Below are 16,807 nucleotides of genomic sequence, written 5' to 3'. Positions count from 1 at the left end.
AGAATGGATTGAGAGAAGCCTTGAGGAGAAGGACTTGGGGGTGATGGTTAACAAGAAGCTCAGCATGGCCCAGCAAGGTGCACTTACAGCCCAGAAAGCCAACCAAATCCTGGGCTGCATTAAAAGAAGCGTGGCCAGCAGGTCCGGGGTGGTGATTCTCCCCCTCTACTCTGCTCTTGTGAGACCCCACCTAGAGTACTGCGTTCAGCTCTGGGGCCCCCAACATAAAAAGGGCATGGACCTGTTGGTGCAAGTCCAGAGGAGGGCCACACAGATGATCATAGGGTTGGAGCACGTCTCCTGTGAAGATAGGCTGAGGCAGTCAGGGTCGTTCAACCTGGAGAAGAGGCCCTGGGGAGACCTTACAGCAGCCTTCCAGTACCTAAAGGGGCTGACAAGAAAGCTGGAGAGGGACCTTTTACAAGGGTAATAGGACAAGGAGGAATGACTTTAAACTGAAAGAGGGTAGATTTAGATTAGATATAAGGAAGAAATTCTTTACTGTGAGGGTGCTGAGGCACTGGCACAGGCTGCCCAGAGCAGCTGTGGATGCCCCATCCCCGGCAGTGTTCCAGGCCAGGCTGGGTGGAGCTTTGGGCAACCTGGTTTAGTGGCAGGTGTCCCTGCCCATGGCCGGGGGTTGGAACTAGGTGATCTTTAAGGTCCCTTCCAACACAAAACATTCTATGGTTCTATGAATTGGTCCTATTCCTTGACATCAAGAGGAAGATATGGCCCAGAATCCACGCTGAAGGAAGTTAGGAATAAATAGTTTAGAAAAATTTTGCACCCTGTGGCCCTGCAGAATTGAGGCAAACTGGTAGAAAACAATCTTATTTGATAAATCAGCTGATTGATTAAGTAACTAGTGGACAGCAGCAGAGGCACCTAGGTCTAAAGCTGGCACTATGAAACAGCACAGAAGCAGTGCAACGGTTCTGGAAGCATGCCATCCACAATCCAGTGCTCTGCCCATACTGTGACTTGCTGTAGCGTCTCGGCATTCCTTGTGTCTGCTGAAAACTATGCTGAGGGCTCTATGGTTCCCTGTAAGCTGAGACTAATAGACCTATTCTAAAGAAACATACTTGCTCTGCTTCTGCAACACAGAAATATATTTCATCTTTCTCAGGAGCACAGGAATTGTACACTAGATACTTTCTAGAAAAACCTAAGAAGGTTCTGCCACTAACAGTTACCAAATAACCTGCCTCCCACAGCAAGTGTCGCCATTCACTTTTCTGTAATTAAAGGTATTTAGTTAGTGAAGTATATGATTCTATATCACTGATCAACCTTTAAATTCATTGCTTTAACAAAATCAGCTGGTTGAAACTGGACTTCTGGATCTCTGAAGGAGAGGAAACTAAATTATATCAGCAAATTTTTCACTTTGCTACCTTCTGCCCAAAGTTTATTAGGCCAAAAAGAAGCTAAAATCCACTCTCATAAAGGCACAAAGGTTACCAGGAATGACAGAGCTGTTTAATATCTTAAATGTGAAATACAGTTCGTCACCTGGCAGGTTTGAACACAGTCAAAGTCAGCTGTGTAACTTACTTCCTGTTAAATGCTATCATGCTTGGAATTCATAAACAAACTCTTTATTGCATGATTGACTCAGAGGACTCATCTAACTATTAAAAAATTGCATATGTCTGTATCAAAGTTAATATTTATATAGTGACAGCATACAATAAGAGTGTGACCAACTCTACAAAGCAAAGTAACCCCAGCTGTGTGCTCCATGTTTTGGTTCATTAGCTGGTGCTTGGATTATTGCAACATTGCAATCTTAATATACCCTGAAGCTCTCACTGGCAGTTTTAAGGCATGATGTAACAAGACTTACGTGGGTGGAATGCTGCCCAGCTCTGAAGCAGTTTGCTTGCTTTGGTTTTGACTTCTGCGTAAACAATTTGCATGTTGATTTTTAACACAGTGGTTAGAAAGGCAGGCTGCACCTACACCTTCTCCTGTTTCTTCCACAGACTCCTTGTATAAAGTATTTAATTAGCTCCACTTTGCTTATTTTACAATCTTTCTTTGTCTCAGTTCATAAAAGTTCATTTACTTTGAATGCTACTGAATGTTCCTCCTAAATGTGCACAATTTACGGGACTTTTCATTTGTAGAGGTTACTTGTCCACCCTAGCCATTGCGAACGTACTCACATTTAAGTATTCACTATTGAAATATTCAGTGTTCCACAGAATAAGGTACATAAGGCACTTCTAGGGCATATACTGTCTTCATAATCCTAATTCTCACCAAAGCAGTGACACTGGACTAAATTCGACTGGGAAGTAGGTCTAAATTCAAACAGGAAAAAACACAGTTCTACTTTGTTTTACAAACTTCTCTTTATCATTTAATTCTGTAGGGAGATTATTTTGAACACTTAAATCACTGATTATTTTTAAGATAGGCTACTAAGGTTGTAAAAATCTTCAGACGCTTATTACATTTATATCACTGGCAATATAATCTTGGATCACAAACCTGTGTTTCTGTGAAAAGAAAAACAAATCTTGGATCACAGCTTCATTTGGTCTAAACAGATAGAGCTTCTTTGAAATAGCAAATTGACAGGTTTGCACCAGTTCAGAATCTGACAGACAGGTATATATGAATATATAGGAATACAAAGAAATGAAACGTTTCCATGCAATAGAAGTTGTGGGGTTAACTGTTGGAAAAGCTACTAAATAATTTGTACTATCAAAGGGCAAAAGGGTCTAATCTAGCAGCGATGTTAAAAGGTGAAAGGAAAGGTTTCCATTCGGAGAATGATTTAAGTTAGCTAGAACTCGTAGGTCTGGAAAAGAGAATAAGCTGGCAGCAGCCAGGTTCAAAGCAAACAAGAAAGGTGGTTTTTCATATGACAGGTGGTGGACCTGTGCAACTTCTTGCTGGAAAGACATTGCAGATCATAAAGCTCTCTTGAGCTCAAAGGAGAGGTCTCCTAAGCATTACACCTCAAAACCACATGCAGCCCAAGAAGTGTTGGAGCTGAAAACAGCTGGAACGCAGGAATGTATTAGGGGGAAGTATCACTCCTGTTTGCCTTGTTCTTATTCTTCCCTAGGTGTCTATGGCCAGCACTGGACATGAAACACTGGGCTAACTGGGCCTTTTGTCTGACCCAGTACATCCAATACAGATTCTTAGGTGAAAGAAAAGCATCAGTGATGCCTTTCGGAGTAAATGAAGCCTTGCCTCCTCCACTCCATGTAATATTAAGCTTAACCATCTCTCCCTGCCTATTCTAGGGCAGCACTCTACAAATAAACCTGTTTCTCAATTTTTTGCTAAATGAGCCCTCACAACCACAGCACAGCAAAACTTGGAAATGCTAATTTTTTAATCAAACAAATTAACCTCAGTTGCCAATTTGAAATACCAGCAAATACCTAGCCTAGTAGTCTCACACCTTTACAGTCTGGCTAACTGATTTCTACATAACCCCAAGGAGTTAATCATACTTTGCATAATGCATCGAAGACATAACAGTTTAGTATTACAAGGCATCATCACCTTGAGTTTATCCTGGTTACATTATTCATGACCGAATTATGCAATTACGCAGACATTGAGAGAAACTTATGTGGTGATGTGGTATAAAATCATCTTCATACACTTCCAGGAGAAAAGACTGAGGAGGGATAAGTAATTACTCTAGGAAAGGTTTGGGTTGGGCTGGGTTTTTTAAATGCACTGGGGCTGATGTTTCAAATTGCTTCACTTGTAAAGTGAGGCGACTTCATCATCACAAGTCCCGCTGCAGAGTGTTCTGGGGAAACCATAAACACACTAACAGAGACTAATGGGCTTGTCTGCAAGGGGTAATCAGTGCGTGATAAAGCAGGAGATAAATTCAAAGCACGCTAGCCAGCTTGCAATAACTATTATGGTCCTTTTCTACATGCAGGAAAAACCCAATGTCACGGTATCTTACACCTGACAACTTAGACTCCTCCAAAGTTATAAGTCACAGGCACTGGGAGAATCATCATGATCTCTCCTTTCCAACTGCTAAAGACCAATTGCCTAAAAATCATCTTTAGTCCCATAAAGTCTTTTTCCTATATGTGTATATATATAGTTGCCTGTATGAGGCACTCGGCAGAGGTAATTTTAAGAGGAAATCCTGCATATAAAGAAGAAACATTTTCCTTTGAAATACTTACACAACTCTTAATTGTAAAGTTCATGGGGGCTGTGCTGGGTTTAACTGGAAGAATGCAAACATCTTTAAAACATCTTTAAAAGTCATCAAGCTTGTCTTCTATAGACTGTTCTTCCATAAGTAGCATATCCATGCACAGAGTGGTTCCCTGGTTAGGAATCTGGGGGAGAAGAATAACAAGAACTTCCCTCTAACAGCACTACACTGAATTTACATCAGTAGGAATAGGTAGAAGGCCCAGATCCACAAAGGCAGTCTTTGCAGGTGGACTTGCCTCTGCAACTCTGGGTGAGTTTTCAGGGGAGCTGCAGACTCAGGATCTGCCTTCTGCCAGTTTTATGACATGGACAAACTCCGTTTAGCATAGGTGCTTGGACACATGCACTCTGAACAAACTGATCTCCCACAGACTGTACGGTGTCTTTTGCAGGTCTCATCAAAAGCAACTGATCCACTCAAAATGTAGATTACACAAAGAGATATGATGATAGTGAAGCAGGTTCAGTGGTCTTCCTGGTCCCCATACAATCGTATGTTCCTGAATAGTCCAGACACAAGCAAGAACAAACCAAACTGTGAATTAAAATCTTTGCCCTTCTTCTGGTACAAGCTTATATAGACCATAAACTTATTTATAATTAGAAAAAAAATTAAAGCCATTTCAGACATCTTACCTTCCAGTCAGTGTCCATTTGCACTTTAGCTGTCAAATTAAATCAGTTTTACAGAGCAGATTTTTTTAAAACACTGCACAAACCAGCACTGTATCTTTACTGTTTAAATTGCCTTTGGTAACCCTTGCTCTTGCTCAGGCTGCCAGGTAAAACAGGAGCTGACACGGATGCGGGGCTATAAAACTGATTTTTTTTATATATACTTTTAGCAATTTGTAGTCCTAAATTATGTATAGACACTTTATCTTATTATGGCCTGGAGAACCCTTGTTGTGAGGGAAGTGCATGGCGTGCAACAAGGTGAGAGCCAAACAGGGTGGGTTACTGTTAAGTGCCATTGCATTCACCACATTGGCAACATTTTTCAACAACCTGGGTTATGCTGTAGTTTGTAGCAACAGTTATAAGACAGGCATTATGTTTCCTACCGTGTCTTAATGTATTGTATTATACTAATACATTAACACATGTCAGGAGGAAAAGAAGGGCTCGTTGCCAAAGAAAGGTAGAGGTAGTAAGCAAGAGGAGAACGTGGTCACAAACTGCTGGGTCACAAATAGGAGAGATGAAATATATACAAGGCAGAACTCTACTTGAAGAAGCTGCCTGTACGAGAAAAATCTACTGCAAGGAATAATTTAAAATCAGGCACCCAGACAGTGTTAGTTCATGGAGTCAGAAGTCCTAGAAGAAAGTCAGTATCTCGAGTTTTCTTTTATGTACACTAAAATAAACCATAAGCAATTTTGTATAAATAATTTCTGGCTTTCCTGTAGCATGCATGTTAATTAGTGCAAGTGTTTTTAATTAATCAATCATTCAGAATTTTAAATATGGAAAACATGCTTTATGCAATAATAATAGAGTTCTACAGAAGCTTAAGCTTTCAACTCTAAGTTCAACGTAAAAAGGTTGTGTTCCATTTTAATTTACTGTTCAGGCTTTTGCTATAATTTTGTGCAAACAGGCAATGAGGGACCACTAAAACGCAGCTAGTCCTGCTGGCACAAGTTTGCAATGAATTTAACATAAAGGTCTGTTCCTCTTATGCTAATTTAGTGAGGTTATAAGCTGAAAGCAGAAACAGATTTTAATGAGATAATGGCAGAGTTTTACACTGCTTTTATTTTCTTCTACTGAAGATCTGGGGGAAAATATTCCACCTAAGTGGTTGCATTTCACTTGCTTTCCTGGAGATCTTTCATTGAATAAAATCCCACAAATTTAAAAAGAAATGTTAGCAAATTGGAATCAATAACAGACAACTGAAGAAAAGCAAAATAAGTCAAGTGAGGGAAGGTTTGGCATTTAATCCAGGGGCAAGGGAGGTTTTGGGGATACCTAAGAATTTAAGGTAATAGGGCAAGTGTGCTTCTAAAGTGTTTTCACTAGAATAGTCTGGAGGAAAGAATGAACATTGTGATAACTGAGGTATAAAATCAATGCTGCTGAGACAATATGAAGCAATTTATACTTTTCTCCCAGTAGTTGATTCAGGCTGTCTGCAGCATCTGGTGGAATTCACTTGAAACGTTTGGATTTGGAAGATTCTCACTGACAAAACAGGTAGATGTTTTTCTTTTTAAGCTATGTTTAAGTATACTGATAATTGCTTTCCCTTTCTCCTGCATGTTTTGTGTAGTTAATGTTTCTTGTAACTGAAGTAGGCACATTTTAACTACTTGTTTGTACAGTCTCTAGAAAAGTAGTGACCTGATGAAGCTCTCTAGACTGTACTGCAATTATATCACTATTACTATTAGCCTCAACTGCAATCCACTTCCATAAGCTGTTTTACCGTAGACCGATAATTTCGTAGTTCCCTGCAAGCAACACATAAGAAGCAGATTGTGACTTAACAGCAATTAACTGTTCGACCAAAACAGTAGGGTTTGATAGCAATTACATGAACAGTAGTACACTACAAGGCAGCCAGCCATTACAAATTTAAAACAAACTACTACCTGCACAGTAGGTTTTGACACATATGGTATATAACATTTTTTGAGAAGCTTTCTTGTTCTAGCCTAGGCATGACATAAAGACATGTATAAAGATCCAGGTAACAAAAACAGTATTTCAAAACTCATCACCTGTTGGTCAGGACTGAGGTTATTGGGTTATTGCCTGTCAAGTACGATGTGCCCATTTATCTCATGGTAGTGTAAGAGTCATGATCTGATCTGATAGTACGCAAGTAAGTTGTGATTTCCTTACTCCTATTTGCTTGATTTCTTATTGCTTGATTTAGGTCTGAAACTGGGTGCTGCACCTGCTGTCACTCAGGAGCTGTTACTGGTTGTGGAAATGAAGCTGTCTGTTGTAGTGCTATACCTGTAATGCTTCACAGTCTGAAAATTAATAACAAAATTTTTCTGCAGAAATTGCTTAGAGTAAAATCAAATCCTCACTTGGTACAGGATCTTACTTTCACTCCTATGCAGGCAGTGGTCTCTGGGATTTATGAAATACAGTGATTGAAAACTCTTCTGGAGAGATGGCTCTATATGCTCCTGGATTGAAAATGAGTAGCATCCCTCATAATCAGGCCCGCTAGAGAGCACTTTTCTTCTCTACTGCCTTTCATTATCTGTCACTCAATTATAAAAGACTTCTATACTTGATTTCTTGCATCAGTTGTATTTTTATTTAGGGATGTAAGAAATTCTCTCTGCCAATATTTGATTTAGGATCTTGCTTCTGAAATGCTGACTTTAATTCATTGTTGGTGTTTCTGAAACAATTTGGCTAAAGTCTAGGGTGAAAGAACAATTCATCCTGCTTTCTCCGCCCCCCCCCCCCCCCCATTTCTATTCTTGTAATTTTTTGCTATCCGTGTGAAGTGTTGATATTCCTCTGTTCAAAAGGTCCCAACATCATTGCCCACTGTTTTTTTAAAATATTAGCTACCAATGAAAGGTCATTGAGAATAAAATAAGCAAAATCAGATTTGTATGACTTGTAAGTCATACAGCCCCTTCATTACATGAACTCTAGTGCAGAATAACTTTACATGGCTCAGAAATAAATTTGCATCTTAACCTGTAACAAGAGAAATATTTCTTATGTATGTGACAGAAATGTGAACATTTATATGAAAATTTATCAAGGCTGATAAAAGGGCAGCTGAATTTTCACTGTGGCTATGAATTAATTTTATGAAGTTTCAGAAAGATACTATATTCTTCCCTTCCCTTCTAGAAAAATCTAGGGGTTTTCTTTTTTTTTTTTCCCACCTCGATTTTCTCAATTACAGAGGGCCACATTATAATAAGAGTGCTCAGGGATGATGGCGGTCACCAGCAGCTACAAAACTAAAGAGCTGACATTCATGAGAAGAGTGGTCAAACAGAAAACAAGAGAAAAGGAAGAAACACTACGGGAGAAGACATTGTATAAAGGAGGACCTGGAGACTTGAAGCGTGATTCCTTGAAGAAGGTGAAGCCAAGATGCAGAAATAATGGATTCACAAATGGAGGTCAAACCAGAAACCTGAGTGACTAGAAATCTGTATGAGACATTTTGATTCAGGAAGTCAACCAAGATAAAAGGAAATCTGAAATAACAAAGAAAGACAAATCTCACCGTTAAACAATGAAATGCTGAGTATTAGGTCATGTGAAAGAGTGAAAAATCAGCAGTTTTGTGAGCAACAGAATTCCTGATGTCTGGTTTCTTACAAATTTGTGGTTTGTGATTTCATTTTCTGTTGTCCAGGAAAATGTGAATGCTGATTGAAGATTTTCCTGGTGTTGAGCATTAATAATAATTAATAATTGTGCATTAACTGGACAGAGCACCTGTTGCAGTCTTTCCAGCAGTAAAGGCAAGTGCAGATCTCTCTTCTTTAACCAGTCATCAATCTTCATGAAAACTGCAGGAAGTTGGTATTTTTAAGACCTTTACTCTGTTATCACTGAGGTTTCAGCTTACCAATGGGTTCAAAAATGGGTCATTAGGTTTAGATGCTCACAAAATATACACATAGCTGAATCAAATAAGCCTTAAGAAATAAAACAAATTGGGTGGAACAAATCCCAGAAGAAGAGCTGTGGTTATTGAGTGGAAAGGAGATGAATGAGGCAAGACACAGAGAAAGCTGACATTGTCATGGCTTCAGGAAAAATGGTAAAAGAGGAGGTAAAATATATTGAGATGGCGTTTAACGGAAAGAGAACCACGAAGAAGGCAGAAGAGAGCAATTTATTGAAAAGCAGGAGAGGAAGGGATAGGATGTGAAAAGGCTGTGGCTGGCAGGTTCTGAAGAAGAGGAAGAGGAACCTCTCCCACTCCTGCTCTCACTCTCCACCGCTCCCTAGTGACAGGCAATATGGAAGAAGATGTTTGAAGGCAGGAGAGAGGTCAGTAAACTGAAGGAGGAGCTAATGAGATGAGAAGAATAGTGAGCATATGCAGCAGTGGGAAATACAGCAGTGCCATCTGACTGAAGGGACAGAAGCCAGTGGGCACAGGCGGCCAAGGACAGAGATGTGGATATGGGTAAAGGATAATCTGACATAAGGATGAACTGTGTGAAGAAAATTGAGTAATGGGCATTAGATCACTTCTGCTTTGCAACTGTGTGTGCCAGAGCTTGAGGAGGAAGGCTGGAAGAGGGGCTGGCATGCCTGCTCAGCTATTTTGTTTTGTGAATGCTGCCAAAGGGGCAGGTGGAGCATAACTCGTAAATGCTTTGTTCATCAGAGAAGTATTGAATTACATCTGGTAATTATACAACAAGGGAACTAAAAATAATGGTTTGCCTGTGCGTCAGTGTCTCTGGAAGTATCGATTAATCATCGTACGAGTCAAAGCTGGTTGTGAACTCTCCAGCAAGACATGGCTTCATCAGAGGAAGCTGGTATCAGCACCGGGATCAGCATCTTTGATGAACTGTGGAGTGGAATTCCAGGGGACTGCCAGGTATCCAGCCCCTTCGAGCAAGGGAGCCAGCTGGCTCGGGGACCTAGAAATTCTGAAACCACAGGGCAACCCAGAGGGCAGACCCATCCCAGCGATCCAGACCTGGGAAGGGAGCAGACACTGAGCAAAATTAATGCGCAAGTGAAAATCACATCTGCTGTTCAGGAGGTGGGCAGCACTGAGCCTGATGAGCACCATATCAATTTCAGCCAGCAGCTGCCCAGGATCATACTTCATTTCAAAAATCCCATGTGTTGGTATTCGCAGACTTTCTTTTTCAACAGAAATTCCAGCTTTCACAAAACATCAAAAAATATTGTCTTTCCCAGTCTGCATAAAATGTATCAGTATTTCTAAGATTTGGCCAACTTGCTTGCCATGTGAATTTGCTGCTTGCAGGATCATAGGTTTCCTAGTCATGTTGAATTCTTAAAGTTTTTGTACTTGATAATTTGTGCATCATTCTCCCACATATATCACTGATTTGATAATGAACATAAAAACAGCCCGCCATGACTTGAGTCTTCTGAAACAAACTTCATGTAAAGGAGGAAAGACCCTCTGCCTGCCTCTGGGCCACGTCAGCAAAAGTGCAGAACAGATGCAACTACAAACCAAGTCAATAAGCTGCAAACATTCATCACTGATGTTTAGTGAGTGAACATTGGTAACTCAATTCAAGGGAAGTTTTGAAATTTTCAGCCTACAACTTGCTGCACTTCTGTTTGACCATCTGTAAATAGGGAACAGGCTTCTATAATCCTAGAGGCAATGCCAATAATTTTAACATATACATAGGTCAGGAAATGCCTATGGGTCTTTTCTTGGAAACAGCATGTAGGAGAAAAATAATCCTTCTTTGTTCAGACACAGCTTAACTAAAAACCAAATTTTCTGAGCATGCAAAAGACAACACAAAATTAAAAAGTTACTTTTCTTCTAAAAGCTTTCCTCTCTCTCCCTATTTATAGCATTTGACTTTCTCTGTTGCATTTCTCTGTCCTGAGGTTACTGGCATGTCCTGTCCTTGACACAATCAGAGGTTAGCCACAGTGATGTTACAGCAGCCTGCACAAGGATGATAAAACCAGGATTGCTTCTCTGTCAGCCGCTGCTGAAACACAGAAGCTGAAAACTGTTTAAGATCATAGGGTTTGTTTCTTGTAGTGACAAGCTGGCAGGAGCTCCTTTCCTTATTACTTATCAGAAAGAAGTTAGCTGCTTTTAACACAATCTCTCCTTGCTGTTTTCTTAACTGTTCTTTCAGTATCTTTCTGACATAGACCAAGTCTAAAATGTCATCTTATCATGTCACATGTTGTAGTTTAGAAAGAAATATTTCTATTACAAGGAAAAATGGCCTTCTTTATCTGTTTTTAGGATGTAATCACAAAATGGAAAATACAGGAAAAATATTCAATCCTTAAATGTGAGTACTATGTAACTGTAAGCTTATCTTTACTAGTACCATCTAGTGCCTATCATTATTATCTCACATTTCAGGTATCTGTAAGATACAATCATTCTTAGAGATATAAATATTTTCCCTATATTATTTATGTGTATGGAGTTATATAAAGATGAGCTTTGGGACAAGGGTTTTATAGCAAGTTTCCGGCCTATGAAAAATAGAAATAATGACCAAGCATACAGTCCTTTACTCAGAAAGGGTCATCTAAAAGACATCAACTTGCTGAAACAACCACTTGTGCTTTCTCTCACAGGTCTCACAGTCAATCCCAGTAATGAATCTGCAGCTCTTGATTTCATACATGTAGGAGAAAAGTGTTTAGACAGTTCAGAGGAACACATGATGCTGTATGCAGTCTTCACAGTCTTGTTCAGTATGCAGCTGTGGATGAGAAAACTTTCCAAGGAAGCTACGCTGGCAGGTCAGTCCAGAATGCTCTAAAAGAAAGAGAGATGTGGTGGGTATAACTGAACTAATGACAAAGACATTTCAACTGTAACTGGAAAAAAGTGTTTCACCTGCCACTGACTGCTGTTTTCCTTCCTGTTCCCAAGCAATGAGAGTCTTATAATCAATAAGTAGATAGGATGGTACAGAACTTTCATCTGCAAGAAGTGTGCACAGCTGTGAGGAAATGGAGGTTGAACATTATAAAAACCCCAAGAAAATAGAGTCAGGACTATGGACATTTGGATAAACTAGGTTAAGCTCCCTGAATGAAGTTGCAAGTAACTATTAACAAGTCTGCAAAATTAAACAAGGAATAGATGACCAATAGCCAGTAACAAAAAAGTGAGTAATTGTGTGCAACCATGACATTTAATAAACAGCATGTTAGAAGAGAATATGATTGCTAAATATATTAGTGTCACACCTGCTACTGTCTATATTGCTTTTCTCCTTGTTTTCAAGATGACACTAACTGGATTAGCTATGAATAGATTCAACTGTAGAAGTCCTTTACCTACGAATAGTACACAGAATTCTGCAAACAGCACCTTGCTCACACCAGTCTGAACAAAAGAAAAAGATATATTGTGTAATGGCAGAGAGGGTGGTGGTGACAGTTGGTGGTTGCTGAGGCTGAAATCTTCAACATAACCACAGACGTGTGACAGCAATTGTACAAGCTTCCCTCCAGACTTCGTAATTGTTGTTCTTCTACATTGATCTGCATGAGATAATTCTGCGGGTGAAAGACATACATATAAACCTTGACATCTTCCCTTGGTTAACAAATGTAATCTTGATACTACTAGTTTCTAACCACTAGAAAATGCCTTGCATAATCATATACCAAGACAGATATATGCCTTCTAGTAATCTAACCTGCTGGGAAAAAGCGAAGCAGATGAGAACATCCTGAAATATTTTCCAGCAGGGATAGGGAGCTACTCCCAGCAGTTGGCAAAAATCACTCAGAAAAAAGCAGTGCTTACTTTTAATCTTGCACATATCTTCTCTGTCAGCATTTTCTGTGGTTCTGCTTAGTTGGGTCTCATATTCAGCTCCACACAAGATCTCCTAATCATTCTCTATAGCCATCGTTGTCAGAAGCCATGAACCTTTTTAATGCTAAGTTTCTCTTTAGCAATATTCTCTTTCCCAGAATCGTACAAGAGGCTTGGTTTGCATTTCAGCTAGCTGATGCTTCAAGAATGACTTCCTCCTTCATTGAAAAAACAGTAACATTTGCCTCTTACCCCAGTTTGGGGCAGTTCAGAAATCCATCCTCCCTTTCTCCTGCTACCCTGTTCAGCCCTCTTGCTTTCTTTCCAATATTGCAGCAAGCCATGTTCAGAGTCCACTAGCACAGTCTGTTGCACTCTGCAGCAGCCTCTGAAAAAAGTCTTTTTTACCCAACGCAGTGGCTGGCCGGTTGTGCTGATTCATAAACAGAAACAACCCCCACCCCTCCACAACCTGGCTGTGGGGCTGGGGAAAACGGGGCAGTACAGCTGGGTCAGACGCATAGCAAGCACTGTCTCTCACAACAGCAGGCAAGATGTCAAAAGCGTGAGACACCTGGGCTTTGGTCACATGCATCTGATCAGAAAAAGACACTGGCATTTCATCTCCCTGATCTCTGCTTCTTGCAGAAATGCTGAGATGAGCTGCAAATGCAGCATTTTTACTAGTGCAAAATTCTTCTTAACCTTTGTCTCACTGACATTATGCTGTGCTAGAAAAATAGTGTATTTATTTTACAGTTTAATTCTAAAGGAAGTCAGGAAAAGTTTCCTGGAGAAACACAGATACTCCTGCATTTTAAAAATCTGTAATAACAGTAAGTTCCTACTCGTTGGAACAAGTACTTTTTCGAGATCAAAGTGCTGTCTGTTTTCATTACTCCTTTCATTATGATGCAAACAGAAAATACTCTGATCTAGAAAGAAGATAAAATATTTCAACCATTACAAAGTAGCAACCTCAATTCATTATTTTTTAAATAAATGCAGCTCTTCTATCAGATCATGGCACTTGGCAGTAGTAACATAAAATCTTCACCAGTAGTTAAAGCTTAGAAAACAACCAAAGTGTTAAAGTAAAAACATCCTACGCTAAGTGACATGTTGAAATTCTGAAATGAACTTATTCATTTTATTTTATTTAGTTTTCATTTTATTCAGTTTTCCAGAGGAGTATTTACTGAAATGTGTAAGTTCACAAAAAATGTTCTTTTGAAATATTTTTCTGCCAAACTGTTCTAATTACACTTGCTGGCCAATTCCTCATCTATAGACTTCTCTGGTATTTTACTTCACAGACCCTTATGTGAAGTGTCACATCCTGGATGGAAGTGGAGAAGTCCTCGTTCAGCTTTCTAGCTGTATTGAAATCAGTTATTCCAAACTTAGAGGTTAGGCATGTTGCTAGAAGCTCAACAGCAATTTTGCCTCTTAAAGGCAAATGATTAGTAGCAGCTCTTGTCTCATGCCAAGTTCAAAGCTAGGTATGGGGAGCATCTACTACCTACAGACACTTCTCTGAAGATGGTGAAGGTCCCAGTTCTGCTCTGTACCATTTGACGTATGCCTCCAAACATCCATTAGCACACATCTTAGAGGTAGACTACCTGTACTGGAGGTAAACTGAGGCATGAAGTAGGTACCCTTCTGTGGTAGTAAACAGTACCCTGGAATTCCATAAATCTAACAATATTAGTGTTGTCTTTGAAAGATTTCCAAATTTGGTATCCCTTGCAAGTGAAATAGAGATGCAGTCTTCACATCTTCTCTAAATAGTGCACACAAGCTGACCAAACGGTAAACAAGAGTCTAAATGTCAGGGCAAGCGGCCGACAAGATGAGATGCAGACCTACTCCTGCCTGCTTGTCTCTTCCTGCCTCTTGATACCCAGTCAGTGTGGGGTGTCAGGAAAGCAAACAAGCTCTAGATATACCTGAGATCTAGGCACTGTCTCCAGCGTGGAACAACTCAGGGCTCCTAACGATGCCGGTCTGACCGACTGTCCCTTGAGCAGGGCAGAATTTTCTTTACAAAACAGCATTTAAATTGAAAAAAAAAGTCATTCATTGATTCCCAAACAGTTGCTTGTAAACCCTTTAGGCTCTACAGATGGGCATTAATCAATTTCTGGACTCATGAAGGTCTTCAAGTGACCACAGTGCTCCCAGATTCTTAGGTTTGGAAGCAGCAAGCTGTGCCAGAGCTTGGCATAGCCCCCAAAGCCTGAAGCCATGGGTCAGTGTCCCAGGCTCCACGGCAGGCTCACAGGGCAGACCAGAGATACCCTGTCTTGAGGAGTCCTGGTCTATCTGGAGAGCCATACAAACAAGGAGCAGCAGAGCCCAGTGGTTTTATGCCTTGGTCTGTTTCCAGGGAAGATAGCCACAGTCTCAGCAGCTTTAGCAGCAGCTGAGTAGAACTGACATCCTTGTCCCTTACACAGAAGTGTATAGCTACGAAGGCTTTTAGTAGCCATGCTTCTTTGACTGGGATATATCTTTCTGATTTTTTCTACATTTTGAGTAACTACACTGACAAAACTAGTTTATGGTTTAAACCAAGCCTCACTCCAAGGCAAAAATATGCTGAAGTAATCCCAAGAGGTCAAGGAACTCATTCGCTGGATGACAGAGTTACCAAAGGCTCTGTGTGTGGCTGCTCTTTTATCATTTTTAGGCAGGTTCTCTTGCCTTCATAAAGATCACTGCAGCTTCTATTTAATGGGATGACCTTTACAGAAACAATGGTAGGATTGCATAAGGGCACAGAGGCATTCTTGCCTTTAACTCTTTTGGGAGAGTCTTGAAATAGACAAACTCACCGATTAAAAAAAATAAAAGAGTAAGATGATGCAAAGTAATATTAGCATAATAACATGCACCATTCTGTGTCTTCAAAACTATGTTAATACACAAAGTAACATTTTTGCCTGCTCATGGTGGGCTAGGGAAAACATTATCCTCACTACGAGAAGAGCAAACTAAAGAGCTGCAAACAGAGCTGAAGGGATCTTTTCCACAGGAAGTCTGTGGAAAAAAATGACTGGATGTCCTGAGGTTTTATTCTGGGCTAGTGCACTACTACTTTGGGACTTTACAACATTTGAAATAGTTTTGTATAATGTTCCACTATGATGTTACCTCATGACATCAGTCAGGATTTGTGAGAGGCTCTGTATGAATGCAGCAGTATTAGACCTGCAATTCAAACATCTCTCTCAGACCTATGAAGTTTTCTTTTTGCTAATGTCTCATTCACTAATTGTTTTGCATGCTGTTTCATGTAGAGGAACATGAAGAACAAAGCCACAAAGTTAAGACAGTCAATTATTCTTTACATATCTCATAATAACTGTACATCAGATGATTAAGAATCTGTTACACTGCTTCCATACCATCATAAATTACCATTTTCTTATTTAGGTCAAGAGTTAACTGACTTGCAGTTCATAACGTCTCTTTTACATTTACCTGTGTATGAAGATAAAAATGCTACTAAGACCTAGAGTTCCTAAGACTTTCAGTCCTTGCTGTGGTAGGAACAGAAATACCCTGTTGGTATTCCAGGTTACTGAGGCCAAAATATGAATCATACTTCCTTCTGTCAACAGTGCCCTTGGTCACAATGGGGTTTTGCCCTCACAAGAGTGAGAGGTTGCTTTGTTACTTGACTTTCTGCTGGGAGAGGACACTGTGTTATGAACCAAAAGCCCACTGAAGAATGCCCTCCTTGGTTGCCCTAGAGCTGGTTCTGGTCAGGTCCCAGGCACTGCAGCATTGGTTTTCTTTTTGTGCCTGGAAAAGCCGGGGAGTTGATGCAATTCATGCTACAGTCGCTTCCGATCCTGGATGAGGTTTTACTGTCTTGGCCTTGCTCTACAGTTTATGTTGACAGAAGCTGACTTTAAAAAGGATTAAATATAGTTGTGCCTCAGTGTGACTATTCACACATACAAGGAAGGTGATGAAAAATAAATGAAGAGTGCATTATAGTTATTTTACTTTGTAATATATTTAAAAGCTGTCTCCCACTACTGTTCCCATTTTCCAAATTTGACTGGAAGGTGGGACTGTGCATTC

At 40.0% G+C, this 16,807-nt stretch overlaps 1 protein-coding gene across 5 annotated transcripts in view; it reads right to left on the bottom strand.

The window, feature by feature from the left end:
- Positions 1–16,807, bottom strand: part of FUT8 (fucosyltransferase 8) — a 187,485-nt gene that overhangs the window by 138,396 nt on the left and 32,282 nt on the right. For 4 of the 5 annotated variants that reach the window (XM_055715404.1, XM_055715403.1, XM_055715411.1 and 1 more), the window contains exon 2: positions 4,191–4,349. The exons of the other annotated variant lie outside the window; for it this stretch is intronic. The gene's annotated coding sequence lies outside the window, so the exon portion shown is untranslated. The remainder of the gene's footprint in view (positions 1–4,190; positions 4,350–16,807) is intronic. 5 annotated transcript variants of the gene reach the window in all.

Source organism: Falco cherrug, chromosome 7, assembly GCF_023634085.1.
Source record: "Falco cherrug isolate bFalChe1 chromosome 7, bFalChe1.pri, whole genome shotgun sequence".
NCBI classification, from domain to species: domain Eukaryota; kingdom Metazoa; phylum Chordata; class Aves; order Falconiformes; family Falconidae; genus Falco; species Falco cherrug.
This window is presented reverse-complemented; position numbering and strand designations above follow the sequence as displayed.